Genomic DNA, 19041 nt, shown 5'->3' with positions numbered 1-19041 from the left:
CTGTCCCGAAGTAACCTCAGGGGGAAAATGCTTACATAGCTACATGCAACTGGCCATCATTACAAACAGAGATCACAAATGTAAATATAAAGAATGTGTTTAGCTATTTTAAATTGCATCCATTGGTAACACAAATGTGCAAATGCACAACAACTTGTATACACCCTGTAGAGAAATAGAAGCAAGAAAACAGAACCATCATGGGTATTAAAACCAAGCTCCCAAACATGGAGCAGAGAAACTATTGTCTGGAATGAAGGTGCTTCATCCAGTACTTTTGGGTGGTAAATCACCCACAATCCTGAACTCAAAAACATAAAATGTAATCAAACCTCACAGCAATGTTCCAAAACCTAGTGGAACGTTTTCAGGACTGATATAGAGCTGGATACATTTCTTTTCCATATCCTTTTTTAAAATAAGCAACATATGTACGAGTGACCCTTGATTCTGTGACCCAGTTCCATGTTTTAAAAACAACCAAATCCTGGGGAATTCTGAATTCCAAAATCCATGTTTGATTTAAACACACTGTACGATTCTAGGAGTGGTAATTTCAGTGTGTTTGCACATGTGTTTGCCATTGGAAACGGTAAATCATCCAGGAACTCCAACTTCGGAAGTGGTTCCAAGCCAGATGGGGGAAGTGAAGTTAGTCCAGTTGCAAACATGAAAACGTCCTCCACACACACGGCAGCCTGGCCTTCTGTAAATAGTACACATTCTGCACATTCTGGTAAATATTTACAGAATATTTACGGGGGGGGGGGGGGGTGTGCAATGTATTTTACAAACCTTCACAGTCTAGAAGATAGTCTGCCCAATAACCCAATGTTTGTCCTTCTCCAAGTCTTCTGTTGCTCCCTGCTGGACTGAGGTCAGGTTTGAAAAGTCTCTCAAGTTCCACAGCAGTGAGCTTCTTTTCAGTGTGGCATAGAACAGGGCCCAGCAGAGAAGGGTACTGCTGCAGTGCAGTCAAAAAGTGAAGGGCTGTAAGACCTTCTTTAAATCTGAAGAGTACAACAGAAACTGCTGCAGGGGTGATAGTGGAAAAAATTAGAGAATTAGACAGATACACCAGATGCTTCTTCTCACTCATTCTCTCTCACATCGTGAAAGTGCAGTTTTGGGAATAAAAAAAGAAAAAAGCTCTCTGACTGAAGATAAATCTATTTTATTTCACTTCACTATTATTTAACTGAAATTCGCTTTTATATTTGAAAAAAATCAGTTTCGATACCCACCCCTCATTCAAATGCAATAAAAAAAAAAAAAAATAATAATAATAATAATAATAATATATTATTATCAGGCTTATTATTATTATTATTATATCATCGTTATTATTATTATTATCCTTATCATTATTGTTACTGGTTGATTCCATAACATGTGCAGAAAGAATTAACTAACCTTTTCCCCCTCATCACAGCGCAATTGTCAAGTAATAGACTTGTCACTTGTCTCCAGTCGAGCCCATATGTGTGCAGGACGTCATTTAGCTCTCGTCAAAAGCATCCTCGTCAAAAAAACGGACAAGAACATTCATGATCTTGTCCATGTTTTTGTTCGTTGCCTCGTCAACATTAAGGGAAAACATACCATTCCCAAGTTTCTCAGACAGGCGATGTTTAAATTCTGGCGCAATGCCGTGGGTGAGCAGATAACTCGTATGTTGCCTTGAAACGGACAGGTGTGACAGGGCGGCACGGTCTTCTGCCAGCTTCTTGCAGAGGGCCACGAGCGGTTGTGCAACCGTGAATGACAGGTCATGCTCCGCAATGAAGGTGCACAGCCGAATTTTTAAGTTAGACACTCAACTGCCATCAAAGGCGGAATGTCCGCTGTAGCTAATGCTCCTGGCAAAAGGGTGGTATACTGCACTGCTCTGGCTGCTGCTTTGTGTACAGGGTCTTGTTCGTGCCGAGAGAGAATTTTTTTACCACTTGTACCGTACACCAACTTCTTAGAGCACAACGTACAGTAACAGGCACCAGGTTGCCGAAGCTTTCGACACCAGCTCGAAAAGGGCTTACCATCAAGCCCCACATCTTCGACCCATGCCCAACGCCATTTATTCTTTATGCTTTTATCCAAGCCTTTAACATCTTCTCCGGGCTTCATAAACCCCGCCATACTGGAAAACTTCGTGATGGTCCGAAAAAAGAAACTCTCCAACTTCAAGGCAAACTAGCAAAGCAATGCAAGGATCATCACACGCGGTGACATTGACATTGCGTGCTGATTCGTTATTTATTTTTTTCTAAACGACTACATCGGTTAACATTTGGGACATTATTCATATAACTTGTCTGCTTGCTGACATATTTTTAGATACTCATAAACAATATTTAAGGGTTTCGTATGGATGTTTTAATTATTATTATTAATTATTTTATTTATTTATTATTTTTTTTTTTTTTTTACTGAGCCACACTACGCCGGATTTCCGGCGCGGCGCCGGAACGCTATCACCCCTGCTGCTGTATAGTGTCAACCACATACAGTACATGTATGGACAATATAACATTGCCTAAATGCATATTCAATAAAAAAATACTAACATTGTATACAAGAACTAATTTGCACAAGAACTATATATTTATTTTTTATTTTTTTTCCCTATTCCTGCAGCAATTGGGAGGCTCGTCCCTTATTTCTCTGACACTGGTTTCCAGTGTGGTAATAATTTTTCATTCATGGTCATGGAGTATGGCAATTATATGCCAATCTTAAATTTGCATGTGCTTAATTGCATGCACGTAACCATTGGAATTTATTCTTCTACCAATGAATCACCAGTTAAGGAAGTGTTTGTGAATCTGGTGGAAGGTTTTTGGGAAGGCCTGATTTACTTAGATGGATGGATGCTTTATTTATACCAAAGAAAATTCAGGACAAACTACTAACAAATTTGCTTTTGTTTTTATAAATGTTTCTTGAATGAAGCCCATTGTCTTGTTCAATATTAGTAAAGTTAGGTTAGCTGTTAACATCTAAATTGCAGACCTGCACTATATTTGTTTAAACACAGCAAGAAAACCAGCACAAGAAGCTGGGGGGGAAAAAGGTTACCTGTCAATTACAACAGAGTTGCGGTCAATTATATACCATCTGAGATAGTCGGACACAATTGTTCTCTTTTCTTCAACGGTAGTCACACGTCGCAGACATCCAGCAATCTGTAACATTGTACTGTGCCTAAGAGTACACTCTTGCAGAGCTTCCACGGTAGCAGCACTCTCAATCTAAAAGGCAAACAGAGGCATACACGGAAAAAACATTAAATTAAACCACCTGCTTGTATGTACCGTCTAAGGACCATGGTAGCTTCTCTCAAAGCTTGCCCTATTTCATCTTCTGTAATTATATCAACTGTTGCCTTGAATGAAGACTGGCCTGCAAGGTAATCTACAAGATCTTCTGAGAGGAAATGTGGGCCTGGACCTCCATGCACAACTGAAACTGCTATCATCTTTCCTGCCAAGTAGTACTCATCCTCCCTCACAGCTGTGAATGAAAACCATTAATCTACACTCAGATATTCTACATAATTCATTGGCATCCAAAAGCAGCTCAACAAATTATTGCTTATGCCTGGCTCACACAAAACGATTTTTTAAATCCTAACCGATGTTGAAAACAGAAGAGTCCACACACCAACATATTTTCCACCCACTGTTCTGTCTTTAATTGTACTTAGTCATTATACCCCCAACAACATTATTTGGCCCAAGTTAAACCCCACACACTAAGACTACACACACCTATCCGCCAGCTCTCATCCTCAAAATCTTGCAGGAGTTTCATGCACACTAAATTATCCTCTAGTGTGAACCAGGCATAAATATCTCTGAACAAGCATATTAGTGATGCAAAAAAGTTTCAATCACTTATCTATAAGCATGCATACCATTTGCATTATAGACCAAGAAACGTTGTCCTGTTGGTCCATCAAAAATTGGCAGATCTTTTAGATGATTCATTAGTAGAGTTAGAAACTCTCTTCTTGGGCCACCTGTATCAATTCCATCTTCAAAAACACCAGCATCATCAGTAAATCTGACCAGCATATCACATCACGCTTAAAACCTCTGACTGCTCCATCCCAAACATTTGACCTTGAAATGTTGAACCGACTGACTCTTCCATGATCAATGGGATGTGCCAGGTTTGTGATGATTTCTGGTATTTTCAGGTAATGTCTACCTCCTCCCTAAAATTACACAGAGTGACGTATATGAGTGGAAATTACAGACAGTACACATATTTGCAAAGCAATGTACAATACGAGCAGTATTAATTTTGGCATTATTTTAATAAGAACCATGGCATAGGGGTGTGCCATATCGTATCGTACGCAATAATATTGAAAATATTTTTGAATATTGTGAATGTTATGGTATGATATTTCAGGGTATAATATCACCCATCCCTAATTATCACATGCCGCAAAAGGAAAATTCACACTGTTCTCATTTCCTATTATATATCTACTAGAGACAGATTATATCTGTCCAGTATAATTTTTTTTATTTAATCCTGGATATATGGAGTGCATTATTAGTACCAAGACATTCTGGATCCTTAACGTCTGTTACAAATCTGATGAAAATGTATGTATTTTTTATCTCAGTTAGGGGTGTGGCATATGACATAATATAATATAATATAATATAATCAAATTTAATTTTCATTTTGTTGCATAGTGTTTTCTTGAAATAGTTTTTTAATTCAGTGTTTTGTTTTATTCTTTATCACGAAAAATACCATGAAATGTTGTGATATTATTTTAAGGCAATATCACCAAGCTCTACAATGGCATAAACATCTGTTGAAACCTATTTTTAATAGTGAAAATGAGACGCTATGTGCATAAACAAGAACATTTTAGTTTTAACTGAATAAGGCTTGACCGAAATGTTTTTAGATTTACTCATCTAAAGAAACTAACTTGCGAAAATGCCACCCCACTGTAGTAATTAATTTTTTTATCAGCTATGGCTAAGAGAAAAAAAAAATTAACAGAATCAGTCAATAAATTGTAGCTTACTTGTTCACATCTGGTACACTCTTAACATTTACAGGAATGGGCTCCTCAACTTCCTCAACACATGGTGCATAAAGGTCTGTGTATTTACTGTAGAAGAATTATCATTGTTAAAAGGCTACTCAACCCATTTTACAATAGTTTTTTTTTTTGTAATTCTTTACAAAACAATTTACAAGTTGTCAGTGAGTGTTTTGTGAGTTAACTTTGAGTTATTTTAAAGATATTTTAGAAACATGTTCTTCATCTAGTCTACCTTTCACCATATTTTTTCATTAGCTTTTTCTGAATATACCTGTAACAAGTAGACCTGACCAGACTGCATCCAGGTGCATCCAGAGAATCCTCAGTATCCGATATTACGATCTGAAAAATAGAGGGACAAATGAGCTTAAGCGAAATGTCTAAACACAAACCTGAAGGCCAAGAAATTGACACAGCGTGTTCTTTAATACCTGCTCAGGCTTTACTATAGCGGAATGTCCCACTACACCTCTGAAAATAATAGAAAATAATATTTCAAAGCAAGTTTAAGTTCAAGGTTTGACACGTGCAGTGCTGTGAAAACGTATTTGCCACCTTACACCTTATGTTTTTTTTATTTTATTCTACTTCTTGTTTATTCAAATGTAGTACTCAGTGCAACACACATATACATAAACACACATATATATACATATCAGTGGTGTGCAGTAAGGCCCTTCTAGCCCTTCAGAGAAGGGGTGACAATAAGTGCATGTAAATAATTAAACTTTTTTATCAGGAAATATATATTACAGTTATTGTAAGTGTAAGCATTTATTTTATAAATTCATAAAAAAAAAAAAAACCAGAAACTAATTCAAAGCATTAGTCTGTGTTTTTCAGTTGCTACAGGACTCTTTAATGACTGACAGAAGTTTTAACCAATCATAGCTTTTTAAAATGGCTTCTGCCCATGTGTCTGCTTGAGCCTTCTCCTGATTTTGAGAAGGGTGTAGTAATGAGGCTATTAGCAAAGTTGAAAGACAGTCTAACCAATCGCTTGATGGTTTTTGCGACTCCACTTGGGGACACATTTAAATGTTTTTTAGCAATTTTCCAGACTGATGGTATAAAACATGTTTTCAGTTATTTTACCTTTTTTTGTTAAGTACATAAAACTCCACGTGTTCATTCATAGTTTTGATGCTTCAGTGAGAATCTACAATGTAAATAGTCATGAAAATAAAGAAAACGCATTGAAAAAGAGAAGGTGTGTCCAAACTTTTGGCCTGTACTTTACATATATTCTTTCATCCAGAGACAGTTTATCTAGTCTCAATGTAAATTCAAAGGTTTTCTCTAAATATGCAAACTCATCACATTATTGGCTTACAGACCAATGACTTACATTAACAAATTTTCACTTACACCACATCATCAGGTTTGTTCTTTGGTGTACTTTGGTTCTGGGGTTCAAAAACCTGAAGAAACAAATTACAATTCTCAAACGAGCACGCACACTCCCTCACACTCCCTCACACTCACACACGCACACTCCCTCACACACACACACACACACACACACACACACACACGCTCTCTCTCGCACACACGCTCTCTCACGCACACACGCTCTCTCACGTACACACACCGATTAATCACAAATAATTACAAAAATTAAGTGTTTATACATTGTTCTCTAATTTTGATTTTCACTGTATATATTTCTTGTTTCATGTTAACTCACCACAGTGTCAGCCTGATTGAATTCAGCTCTGCTTGTAGTTGTAAGGACAATTTCAGAATCAGACGACTCTGAATCTGAGGTAAGATCTTGTGCTGTTGAAGGACACAAAATCAAGATCAACATATTTCATATGTCACAACAGTTTAAAATATATATAAAAAAAACAGAATAAAATATTATATATGTATATATATATATATAAAATGGTTAGATCAACAAACCTTCTCTAAAGTGCTTTTCTAGGCCTATGAAAAAACTGATTCTGGAATATGGCTTTCCAATTTCATGTTTGTATTCAGACAGTCTGAACGGCCTTTCTATCCCAGGCACAAAAACAACCTCAGAGCAATCCGGATACAAAAGAATGTATGATCCTTCTTCCAAGTCCTTGTAAAAAACTTGCATTTTCTTGACAGCTAGTTTACGCAATTCAGGTGCTGCTACCTCTGGGTCTGTAAAGAGTGGAAGTGTTTTACCCCTCACTGGCTTTAAATCGCACCCATGTGCCACCATCAATCCTATGTTTATCTAGAAACATAAAGGACATATAATTTTATTAGTGTAAATTGTATGTGCTGCATACGGAGATAAACATCAAATGTGTCCACCTAATAAGAAAATTAACAATAGTCAAACTTTTTAAAATGCATTAGCCAAGCTATATAAATGCATTCCTACATCTCCCCTTAACATTTAATATTGTAGTCCCAGTGTCAAAATATGTGGATGAGATGGAACAAAATCCTTATATACAGGGATTTTCAGTTATATTGTTATTTTAAATTTATTTAGAATTAAATAAGAAATGATTCCTGTGGGAGAGATCATTAAAATTGAATGGTAAGAAAGCTGAGGAAAGATAGCAGCCAATAGTGTGTATTTTTGCATTGTATTATCATTGAATAATTCGCACCCGAAGCAGAGTAGAACATGGAGAGCTTTTCTAACAGTGCATTAATGTACAATAATGGCAGTATAATAATAACTCTCAGCCAGGGTCGGAACTAACCGTAATATAATTATATATAGCACACTTAAGCCACCTTACCTGAACTTGTTTCCTGTCCTGTTTTGGCCGTTTATTTGTCCCACAGCTAAAAGACTGTCTTTTGTTCGATTTTATTTTTCTGTAGTCCATGAACTGTTTAAATGATGGGCAAGGCTTTTCAGCTGGAACAAAAATAATCAACAACACATTTTGAAAAGAAATATATCAGTGTTTAGTTCCATATTTACATCCTCATTAGGGGTGGGCAATATTATATCGTATACATTATATCGTGACACAGAAATATCATGATATTAAAAATCCATATCGTGATAACAGGGATGTTCTGTCTTAAAAGTAGTCTATTATTTACAGCTTTAGGTGTATTTTATTGTATAATTGGTTTAGTTTGCAGTTTATATGCATGCACTAAATATTCTGCAATATTTTTTGCTTCATTATATTATTTTATGCTATATTATTTATTACGCTCTGCCACACCAGCAGCTGCAATGTTTTATTAAAAGGAATCCGTCCAATATCACAGGTCAATTTCACTTAGTCCTGATAGTACACCACTTGTATGTGTCACTAACTTAATAACAGGACATTATGATGTGTTATTTTAAAATAAAAGCCCTTTAAATTATAACAATCCGCCTGATATTGTAGCTAAATTTCACTCAATCCTGATAATACAACACTTGTGTCATTTACGTACTAACAGGACTTTATGACGTGTCATTTCAAAATAAAGGCTCTTTAAATGATAATTATTAAATTTCAATCTAGGTTTAGACTTACTAAAAGGAATCAGTCTGTTATCACAGATCAATCCTAATACACCACTTGTGTCACTCACTGGTATAAACTGACTTGAGTAAGTTAAATTTCTCATCAAATTCGGATAAATACTGTAAAATGAATTGGCAAAATGGCATACCCGAACCATGGGCGTGGTACTGGGGGGAAAAGTGGACCTGACTACCTAGGGCCTAAGTAGAGAGAGGGGCCCATGAAAATCCTGATTTGTTTTTCTTACGTTCCCTTGTGTATTGGCACGGAAAAGGTCCCACTGACATTGAGAGTGTACAGGGCTCAGAATTTGCTGCTATGACCCTGTACCGAGCAGTTTTGCAAAAAAAAAAAGATATAAAGCTGATGTTCCAGTGTGGTTTTAAAGGGCTTTTTCATTTTGGGCCAAAACAAATACTCATCAGATGAAGAGTTATAGTCTTCTACGTTAAGGAAAACCTGAAATTAGCCTGGCCCGAGCTGATTTTATACTGTAACATGAATTGGTAACATGGCATACCGAGCATAATGCACCAAAAATTGAATATAAAGCTGATGTTCCAGTGTGATTTTAAAGGGCTTTTTCATTTTGGGCCTAAACAAATACACATCATATGAAGTTATAGTCTCCTCCTATAAGGAATACCTAAAACTAGCCCGAACTGATTTTAAACTGTAAAATCATTTGGCAACATGGCAGACCAAGACAGGATGAAGCTCAAGTGTATTGATTTATTTATATAATATTGTAATTTTATAAAGATAACTTTAATGCTAGTTAGACGGAAGTGGTAGGAACAGTATAATAACAGGTTCATTTGTCCCTTTCAAAAATGACACAGCAGAAATAGGAAAATTAGCTCTGGTTTAGGGTTGTCACGATACCAAAATTTTGACTTCGATACCGATACCAACTGTAGTATCACGATTCTCGATACCAAAACGATACTTGGAAGAAAAAAAAAACAATAAAAATATCTGAACATAAAATGTTTATTTTTGACTGAACTGGATTGAACACTGAACAATCGGTGCAAACGTTTTTATTCTAAAATGAAACATTTGAACAAAAAACAAGTTTTGTTATTATAACCTTAACTATAACATAATTATCTAAACACTTCCTAAAAACTAAAACTAAAACCAGAGGTAATGGTAGCCTGACTATGTGAACCTGACGGGCGGGCAGAAGTTAAGTTCTGAATAAGGAAAATAAAGAGACAGAAGAACATTACAATGTTATGTTCATTTTAACACTCACTGCTCCGTTTTATTAATCAACCGTTTACCGTTTTTAATAAGCCCATGTTCAGTGTAACGATCAAGCAGGCTACGTGCCTGACCACAGATTTGCAATGGAAACGCGAAAACGGGAACATCCTGGCTGTTTTCGGGCTGTTTGAATGAGCGAAATATGATCAGAATTATGTTAAATAATACAGTAACATAGAAGCATAGAACTATTATTTAATTAAAATGATTTTTAAGAACAGCTAAACACAGTGCTGCAGGTCAAACGCGGAGGCGTTCACGTGCGAGAGAGAGACACAGAGAGAGAGAGAGAGATTTGCTTGTTCTGATGTGAGCTACTCACAGGTAAAGGTTCTCTTTTATCTCCTCGTGCTCATATTCTAGTCCCACACATAAGTCTGCAGCTCCCTCAGTGTTTTCTGTCGTATTTTGCGGCTAGCGCGAGCGCTTACAACTAACACCGCGGACCGCGAGGTGCCGCCGCGCTTGTGCCGAATCCGACTCCCTGCTGAATCCGACTCCCGCTTCGCGGACAGAATCGGCACAACACCCCCCGCTGTACAACTGCGGTAGTGAAAACAGCGCTTATAAATAAAGTAGTTTAGTTTCACTTTCAGTTTTCGTTATTTTATTTAAAAATAAAAATATAAATAAAAAACAGATGCCTACATCTCAGACTATTTTCTGGAGCCCGAACCCGACCCGGCCCGAGGAATGTGGTGGGAAATCTCGGCCCGAACGTGCCTCGGGTCAGTTCGGGTTCGGGCAGAGAATCTAAGCTCTACTCCTCTGCACTGGATAGACTTATAACACCGTTTACAAACTGGGTTTGTGGTGTTGGTCGGATTCCCTTCTTCATCAGCGATGTAAGCAAAATTTGCCCACACTTCACTCCTCGCGCCCGTTTTGTCCACAAGTCGCGGACGAGAGACATCTGTTATTTTAGCCGTCGCCATTCTACACTCGCTGCTGCTCTGCTGGCTTGCGCGTGCGTGTGTCGCTCTCAACCGAGTCAAATGAATCGATTCACACGTGAATCGATTCATTTGTTCAGAACACTAAGTTTATCTGAATCCTGCCACACCGACTGCTGCGGTGTGAATCAGTTTTCTTATGAACTGAATCAAATCGCGCCTACTAATTTGACTCATTTGAAGCTAGTGACTGGGCTATATACAGTATCGAAAGCATCGAACGCTAAAGAACCGAATCGTTTGTGATGACGTAGTATCGAAAAAGAATCGAACCTTCGGTACACCGTGCAACTCTACTCTGGTTTGTATTAAGACTCTCTGAACCTGTTCAGAAATGTCCTGCAGTCAGCAGCTTCACTGACCACATCTGTCGTCTCTGTTTGTGCTAAATGCTAAATATCTTTTCTAATTTTCAAATACATTCTAAAAGCATTTTCTGACAGATACTCTGTCTACTATAACTGTATTTCTGGCAACCCAACCATAAGGTACTTTTTGTAGTAGACGTCCATGGTTAATATAGAATACCTGTATAAATATAATTATATTAATACAGTAGCAGGATTTATGAAAGGGTCCATTTTCTGACTGTCACACATTGAATCAATTCATTTTACAGTCTAAAATCCGCTCCGGCCAAGCTGATTCCAGGATTTCCTTAAATTAGAAGACTATAATTATTCATCTGTACTGTATCTGTTATGGCCCAATATGAAAAAAAAAAACACTGGATCATCTGCCTCATTCTTTTTTGTGCGCAATGGCTTTTAAAATATGAAATATGAAATTGGCTTGGGCCAGGCTAATGCCAGGTTTTCCTTAAAGTAGGAGGCTAGTTCTCTATTTAATATGTTTCCTTACACTAAATGAAATTAATGAATTACATTAGAACAGCAAATTCATGTAGTAAATTGCAGAAGCGGGTTTGTACGAACGCTCCCTTCGGTTCACGGTGGTTGAGTGAAGCGGTAGCTTCGAATATCAAACCAACTTCAGCCTCGTGTTCAAAAGTTATTAGCGCCAAAAATCTGAATACCAACATGAATTGATTTAAATAGATAAATAAAGTTTATCGTGGTAGGTTACGTTACAGCTACGATATCTAAGCTAACAATAGCTGGTTAGCCAGCCACGAAGCATTAAGGCCCACTTACTCTCATTAATATGTCCAACTGTACATGGTTTAGACGTCGAAGGGTGCTCCTTTTCTTCCGTCTGCTCTTTTAAAAAGTCCAGCGTTCTTCCACATGAAAAACAGAAGCGTGCCAGTTGGCTAAAATGCTTGCCACAAAACGGACAGAACATATTTTCGCATATTTAGCTCCACTCCACTCTCTTTCACCGCGAAGCAGCTTGGGTCCGCAGCAAGCACTTCCTGTGTGTTAGCCCCTCCCTTTCCGTAAGAAATCGCAGTTTGTAAAAGTGTTTCAGCGTTTGTAAAAGTGTTTTAATATTTGTAAAAGTGTTTCAGCGTTTGTAAAAGTGTTTTAATATTTGTAAAAGTGTTTTACTGTTTGTAAAAGTGTTTTAATGTTTGTAAAAGTGTTTCAGCGTTTGTAAAAGTGTTTTAACCCCTTCGGACCCAACGTCCATTGAAATGGACATGACATATTTCTGTCTCTAAACCAATAAATACCCTGCAACTGAATGATGTCAATAATGCTGGTTACTGATTGGATCCTGCTTATCCAATCACAATCATGTCATGACTTTGAGCATGCTCAGAGACAGTGACAAACATCGGACAAGACAAGCATGGCGGAGCAGCTGCAGAGAGGGAGGAGTAAGTATTCATTTTCAATCAAAAATATAAATTTATCTGCATGGTGGCCAAACAAAAATGCTGTCAGCATAATTTTAACTGTTGCAAGTGATAATATTTGAAGTTATTTTGCACATATAGCATATCACTGATTTACAGGATTTTTTCAAAGTCCGATGTCCACTGCAATGGACATCAGGAGTTGGGCGAGTTTAGCTAACACTCACATGTTTAGTATCAGTATATAAAGAAACACAATACATGTAAGCTTTGCATAAGTAAGGTATGGTGCCACAGTTTATTTATTCATGATTATACATTTGTAAAAATAGATTTTTTTGTACAAAATGTTCTTGTAGAGTATCGAGTTGAAGACTTTCTTGAACGGCTTGTAAACGGAGAGTTATCTGAGCTTGACTCTTTGAATTCAGGAGATGAGGGGGATGGGACCAGGATTGAGATAGGTGGTAAGTTGCAAAGAAATTAAGAGTGTTTTAATTCTTTGTATATGGTTTTTTAATATTTTGTATGTAAGAGCTAAGTGGAATGCATAGCAGTTCAAGAGTGAGAATACATAAAATTAGTAATGAGTTTTTTATTACATTTAGAGAGAGACAGTGGAGATGTTACATGCATGCCAGAAGAACTTGATGTGGCAGATGAGATTGAGATAGAGGAGACAGAGAGTGCAGGGACAGATGAGAATAGCAGGGCAGAGGAGGACAGGGGATGACAGTAACCAGGAAGGAAGAAATCAAGTGGCGTCACAGGCCGTTCACTACACTCATTGACACTTCCTTTGAGAATCCTCCAATTCATGAGGATCATCCCATGAGACCCTATGAATATTTCAAACGGTATATACCAGATGAGATCTTCAGTTTGATGGCTGACAACACAAATGTTTATGCCTTGCAAAGTGCTACACGATGTTTCAAACCAACAAGTTCAGGAGAGATCAAAACCCTAATCGGCCTCCACCTTGCCATGGGAGTGATGAAAATGCCAAGAGTCTCCATGTACTGGGAAGCTGGAATGGACATTGGTATTTTTCAAAACACCATGCCCCGTGACAGATTCTTCCAGCTCCGGTCACATTTGCATTTGGTCAACAATTTGGAGAAGCCAGCTGGGAACACTGATGTGTTTTTCAAGGTACGTCCTCTCTATGATGTCATACGCAGTAGATGCTTAGAGCTTCCACTAGAGGAGAAATGGTGCCATTTCGTGGAACTCTGTCTGTCAAGCAATTCATCAAAGGCAAGCCACATCCATGGGGAGTGAAAATATACTTCATGTGTGGGAAAAGTGGCATGGCCTATGACTTCCTGCTGCACCAAGGCACTACAATGGAGCTATCCCAACAGCACAGGAAGCAGCTGGGACTTGGGGCTGGAGTGGTGTACCATCTTAGCCAGCGAATCACTGAGGCCAACCACAAGCTGTATTTCGACAATTATTTCACATCGTACAATCTTCTGGAGCTGCTGGCTGAGAGGAAAATTCATGCTGCTGGGACAGCAAGAGTCTCTCGCTTTGCAAGGCCTCCTCTACAGTCTGACAAAGAGATGGCCAAAAAGCCTCGAGGAAGCTGTGATGAAGTTGTAAGCCGTGATGGTAAGGTGGCACTCGTCAAATGGTATGACAACAGACCAGTTCTCATGGCCTCCAACTTCATTGGTGTTGGCAGAATGGATGAAGTGCAGCGGTGGGACAAAAAGAAGGCTCAATTTGTGATGGTGTCCCGTCCAGAGGTGGTTAAGCTGTACAATGAAGCAATGGGTGGCGTTGACCTGCTTGATCAACTTGTCAGTCTGTATCGCACAGACATTCGTTCAAAAAAGTGGACCCTGAGAATGATAACGCATGCCTTTGACATTGCTGTGGTGAACAGTTGGTTGGAGTACAGACTGGAGGCCAAGAGGGCCAACATCCAGACCAAAGACATCCTGGATCTCCTCCATTTCAAGATGAATGTGGCCCAGTGTCTGGTGAGAGTCCATAAAACAGTTGCAGCAAAACGTGGAAGACCCAGTATGTCTCCAGAACCACAGCATGTGCCCGAGAGACCAATTCGCAGACCATTTCAGGACGAAAGGCCTTTACCTGAAGTGCAGTATGACATGGTTGACCACATGCCAAATTATGATGAAAAAAAGGAGGCTACCAGATGCAAGATGCCAAACTGTACAGGAAAAACACATGTCTTTTGTGACAAATGCAAAATCCACTTGTGCTTTGTGACACAACGAAACTGCTTCAAGGCTGCTCATCGAAAATAAGAAAACATCCACAAGCTGATGTCTTCTCAAATTCAGGTTCCATTCCAAGTTAACATGTTATAAGTTCATTATCCTAAAATTAAAAGTATGGTTATGTGTTGGAAGTTCTGTGATAGTTAACTTAAGGCTAAACTGATTTCAGGTAATCATATGTACAATCATACATCTTGTGGTTATGTGCATGTTCAGATTGCGTTTTTTCCCTCTCTTCTTGCAGTTTCTGGGATTTCCTGGTGATGACCTCACTTCTGTTCCCTACCTATGCTGTGATATCCAAGTTCATGTGCATGTTCAGAACTGTACACAGACTCAAGCACCTGCAAACATCCTGTTCCAGATGTTTAGTTCATACCTGATTGAATACTTTGTGTAAAAACTCAGCCTTATCTTTCTTAAGATTGTATGACATTTTACGCCCATTGTGTCATGGCGTCCATTTGAATGGACATGAAAAAATACTATTAAAAACATGAGTTAGCAATGTGTTTTTTCCACTTTGTTTATATGTTAGAGAGGAGTCACTATCAGTTAAAAAAAAAAATTTTGGCTCAGCAGAAAAAATGCGGGTCTGAAGGGGTTAATATTTGTAAAAGTGTTTTACTGTTTGTAAAAGTGTTTTAATGTTTGTAAAAGTGTTTTAACATTTGTAAAAGTGTTTTACTGTTTGTAAAAGTGTTTTAATATTTGTAAATTTGTTTTAATATTTGTAAATTTGTTTTAATATTTGTAAATGTGTTTTAATATTTGTAAATTTGTTTTAATATTTGTAAATTTGTTTTAATATTTGTAAATGTGTTTTCTGACATGTTAATTTGTTTTGCACTTCAGGGCCACCGTAGTTTTAAGCTATCTCTGACAAAACGTACGGCTAAAACCATGATCATTATTATTTTTTATTAAAATCGAGATCAGTTATTTAACAATTAACAGTTATCCACTGTTTGTTTCAAAACTGGTTAATGTTGATATCTTACGTTAGGAGGCTCAATGTCTTTTACCTGTTTGGCAACTAGCTAAGCTAATGTGAGCATAAAATATCAGCAGCAGATGTCTGGAGTGGACTACATTTACTTTAATTGGACTTTTGCTTAACAAGCAAACTCGGTTTACCTTTGGGAAAGAAAGCCACCATCAGCTGCTTGCCCTCTTTCTGCCTTCTTTCTTTTTCCTTTCTTTCGATAACCTGATTGCTTTGGGCAGCAGGATGTCTCTAGACCCCAGGTCTTTAAATCTGGGCTCACTGATGGTACACCTGAAGCCGGTAGCTATCGGGCGGACTAAACCATTTTGCGCCTCCAGGAGGGGGCCCCCAGAATGTCCTATATGTTGAGAGGACCGTGATGCATTCTTCAGTCAACGCTTCTCTCCGCCTGCTGGTTGCATCCCATCTGGTGTCCGTGTTCTTCGTCCTTTGGTCCTGCCTGTTGCTCAAATTTTATATTTGGGGGGGGACTACGCAGGACTCTGTCTTCAGGCTTCTCTTCCTTGATTTATGGAACATATGAACACACGTCAGGCCGAAAGGATCAGTCAGACCACCATAAACTTCATGAGTTCAACCCCTGTACGCAGCTGAATGACCAGAAACTTTGAACTCAGACGGGAACAGGTGTCATAACCTAGTTGTCGATTTAAATTTACACGGTCGTCACATTCCTTTGTCGAGAAGAAAACTCACCTTCCCACGAAACCTGTCGAACTCCCCATTCAGTCAAGCTTATACTGGTCTGCAAATCTTATCACGAGGATGACGCTAACTCTGTATCTACTATAAATACATTTTCACTCATACCACCCCTGAAACGCTGTTAAAGATCTTATAAAATTCTGCTGAAGACCTCAGTCTCTCACCATGGCTTACTTCACTTTCAGTTCAGATTCGGCCGCTGGTCCTCCCACTTTCCTCTTTTTGGGGGGACCTGGCTTGAGAACCGTCTCAAGCTGTTCTGAACTGTACCCCAAGCAACATCATCACAGTTCCCCTCCCCGCATCGCGTAGGCGGGGTTCATTATAGCAAAGTGTTGTTAATGTAAGGTGCTGTTGCTGGTGCTGGCCTCTAGGTGGCAATAGATGCACTATGCCTAGCTAGTTTTGTCTATTTCCTGCTGCTGCTCACCCAGGAAGCCACAGTGTTGTGTGCTTTCTCTAAAGGTGAGACATGCGGTGTTGTGCTCTGATATTAATCCTAAATAATCCTTTAAAAATATATGCCATCCATTAATATTTTGTACAGATTTATACTAGATTACATCTTGTGTTCTGTTAGATGTTTATATTTAACCGTATTTTTGTGTTCTATTTGCGTATTTGGTGTTTTAATATTTCAGTTAATGTGGCATATATCTGGGAGTTCAAATCCTTTATTTTATTAGTCATGGAGTTTCAAATATCAGTTTTTATTGCAGTTTAAATCAGTATATGCTTTTATTTTATTTTTATACGATCTGTGAGTTATTTTAGAGCTATTATTTCTGCGTAATGTTGATCTCTGAGTGCAAGTGGATAATTGCACTTAATTAATTAACAGACAGTGTTGTGTGCTTTCTCTAAAGCTGAAGTTATGATGAGCTGCTGTGTGAGCCTGGCAATAAAACAGAGCGTCCAGCTGAATACACCGCATCTTTGTGCTTCCTGGTCCATCATTATTCCATCTAAAGCCAGGCGGACACTGTGCGATTTTAGCCCGATTTTAAGCCCGATCTGGTCGGATGCGACTGAATTTCATGATCGGGCCGAATTTTAGCTTGATCGTGCGTCGTTTGTCGTGCAGTGTGAGAGGGGAAGCGATGTCCGATTAATTGCCCATACGAGCTGCGAATGAGCAGTCGGACGCGACCAGGGATTTCTGACATGCCAGAAATTTTGGTTGCTTGTCTCACAGTGTGAGCTGTTTTGCGGGCCGATTTCTTAACGTCACGACCTGTTTTCCCAAAAATCTGCACAGTAACTATAAATTATTATTAGTCATATTTATTTCTGTCAGTTATAAGGATTTATATTTATGTTCGGTACACAGACTTATAGCTTAATATAGCAGACACAGGCATTCTGCTGTTTAAGAATTTCAACAGATGCTTATTCTCAGTCAATAGCTGGAGTTTTTGAAAAGATAAATTAAAAGAGAAAATAACTTTGACAAACATAAATTTATTTTATTTCACTTTGCTATTATATCTGAAAAATAAAGCACATTGTCAGCGTCTGGTGCTGCCCGTCAATTATATAAAACTTAAAACATGCACAGAAATATAAAGCTATATTTTATAATTCGTTTCTTTTCGCCAGGGCAAATTTATTAAAATTATAAATATGTTAATTTATTAATTAAAATCTCGTCCAGTGCTCCAGAATATTAGCCACGCAAAGCGAGCTTAGCGCAGCGCGTGGCATTGCGCGCGGCATTGCCCGCATAATAACCTCTGTCTTCTAAAATAAACGTTTTAATAAATAAGGTCGGAGAAGTGTAGTAAAATGAATGCTATTAAACTTACTAAAGCTAATAAATGTACTGATAATTAATCAAGATAAATCAGACAAAATGCGCTGCGCCTCTCTCTCGCAGTGCGGAGCTGAATTCAGCGCGAGGCTACAGATAATATAAAACTCAGTTCAGTTGAATAAAAATAAGTAAGGGCCTGTAAGTACAACGAAGGACCTGTAAGTAAATATAGTCAAATATAAAGAATAGTTTGAGGTTTTGGTGAGCTGTTTTCATGATTTGAAACTGAAACTAACTGAAACTTTGATTATTCTGCAGAAAGCCTGGGTTATTTTAAACGAATTTTTAATGAGTTTATATTTTATATTTTTTATTTATTCATTTAAATTATTTTTCTTCTTTTATTAATCAAATCATTAAATATATATCTTCATAAGATATAATTTTTTTCCCTTTTATGTCAATTTTTATGATCTTTTTTTAAAGTCCTATTTATCCTTTTTTACGTATATATTTTATTCGTCTATAATAAATGTCAGTTTTTATTCCTATTTTTTATATATTTTTTAAATCCCTTTTAAACTGTTAATGCTCAGCGGCACTGTAAATGAGGGTCCCTATCCAGTGTGAATAACCGATTGCTTGTTTAATATTCAGTGTTTCAAAACCAGTTTTTACATAAACAATAAACAGAATAAAAAATACAATTATTTTATTTTATTTAAGCTGCTGGTGTTTCTTTCGCAGCCTGACGCGCAGTCATTTTTCTATGCGCTCTCCTTCTGTAA

At 37.9% G+C, this 19041-nt stretch overlaps 1 long non-coding RNA gene across 1 annotated transcript; it reads left to right on the top strand.

The window, feature by feature from the left end:
• Positions 1 to 12342: 12342 nt before the first annotated feature.
• On the top strand, positions 12343 to 15088 carry LOC125781331 (uncharacterized). Its single transcript, XR_007424538.1, has 3 exons — positions 12343 to 12552; positions 12891 to 12998; positions 15031 to 15088. It is a non-coding gene; the product is annotated as an uncharacterized LOC125781331 (long non-coding RNA).
• Positions 15089 to 19041: the final 3953 nt, after the last annotated feature.

This window comes from Astyanax mexicanus, chromosome 15 (assembly GCF_023375975.1).
Source record: "Astyanax mexicanus isolate ESR-SI-001 chromosome 15, AstMex3_surface, whole genome shotgun sequence".
In the NCBI taxonomy this organism is placed as follows: Eukaryota; Metazoa; Chordata; class Actinopteri; order Characiformes; family Acestrorhamphidae; genus Astyanax; species Astyanax mexicanus.
This window is presented reverse-complemented; position numbering and strand designations above follow the sequence as displayed.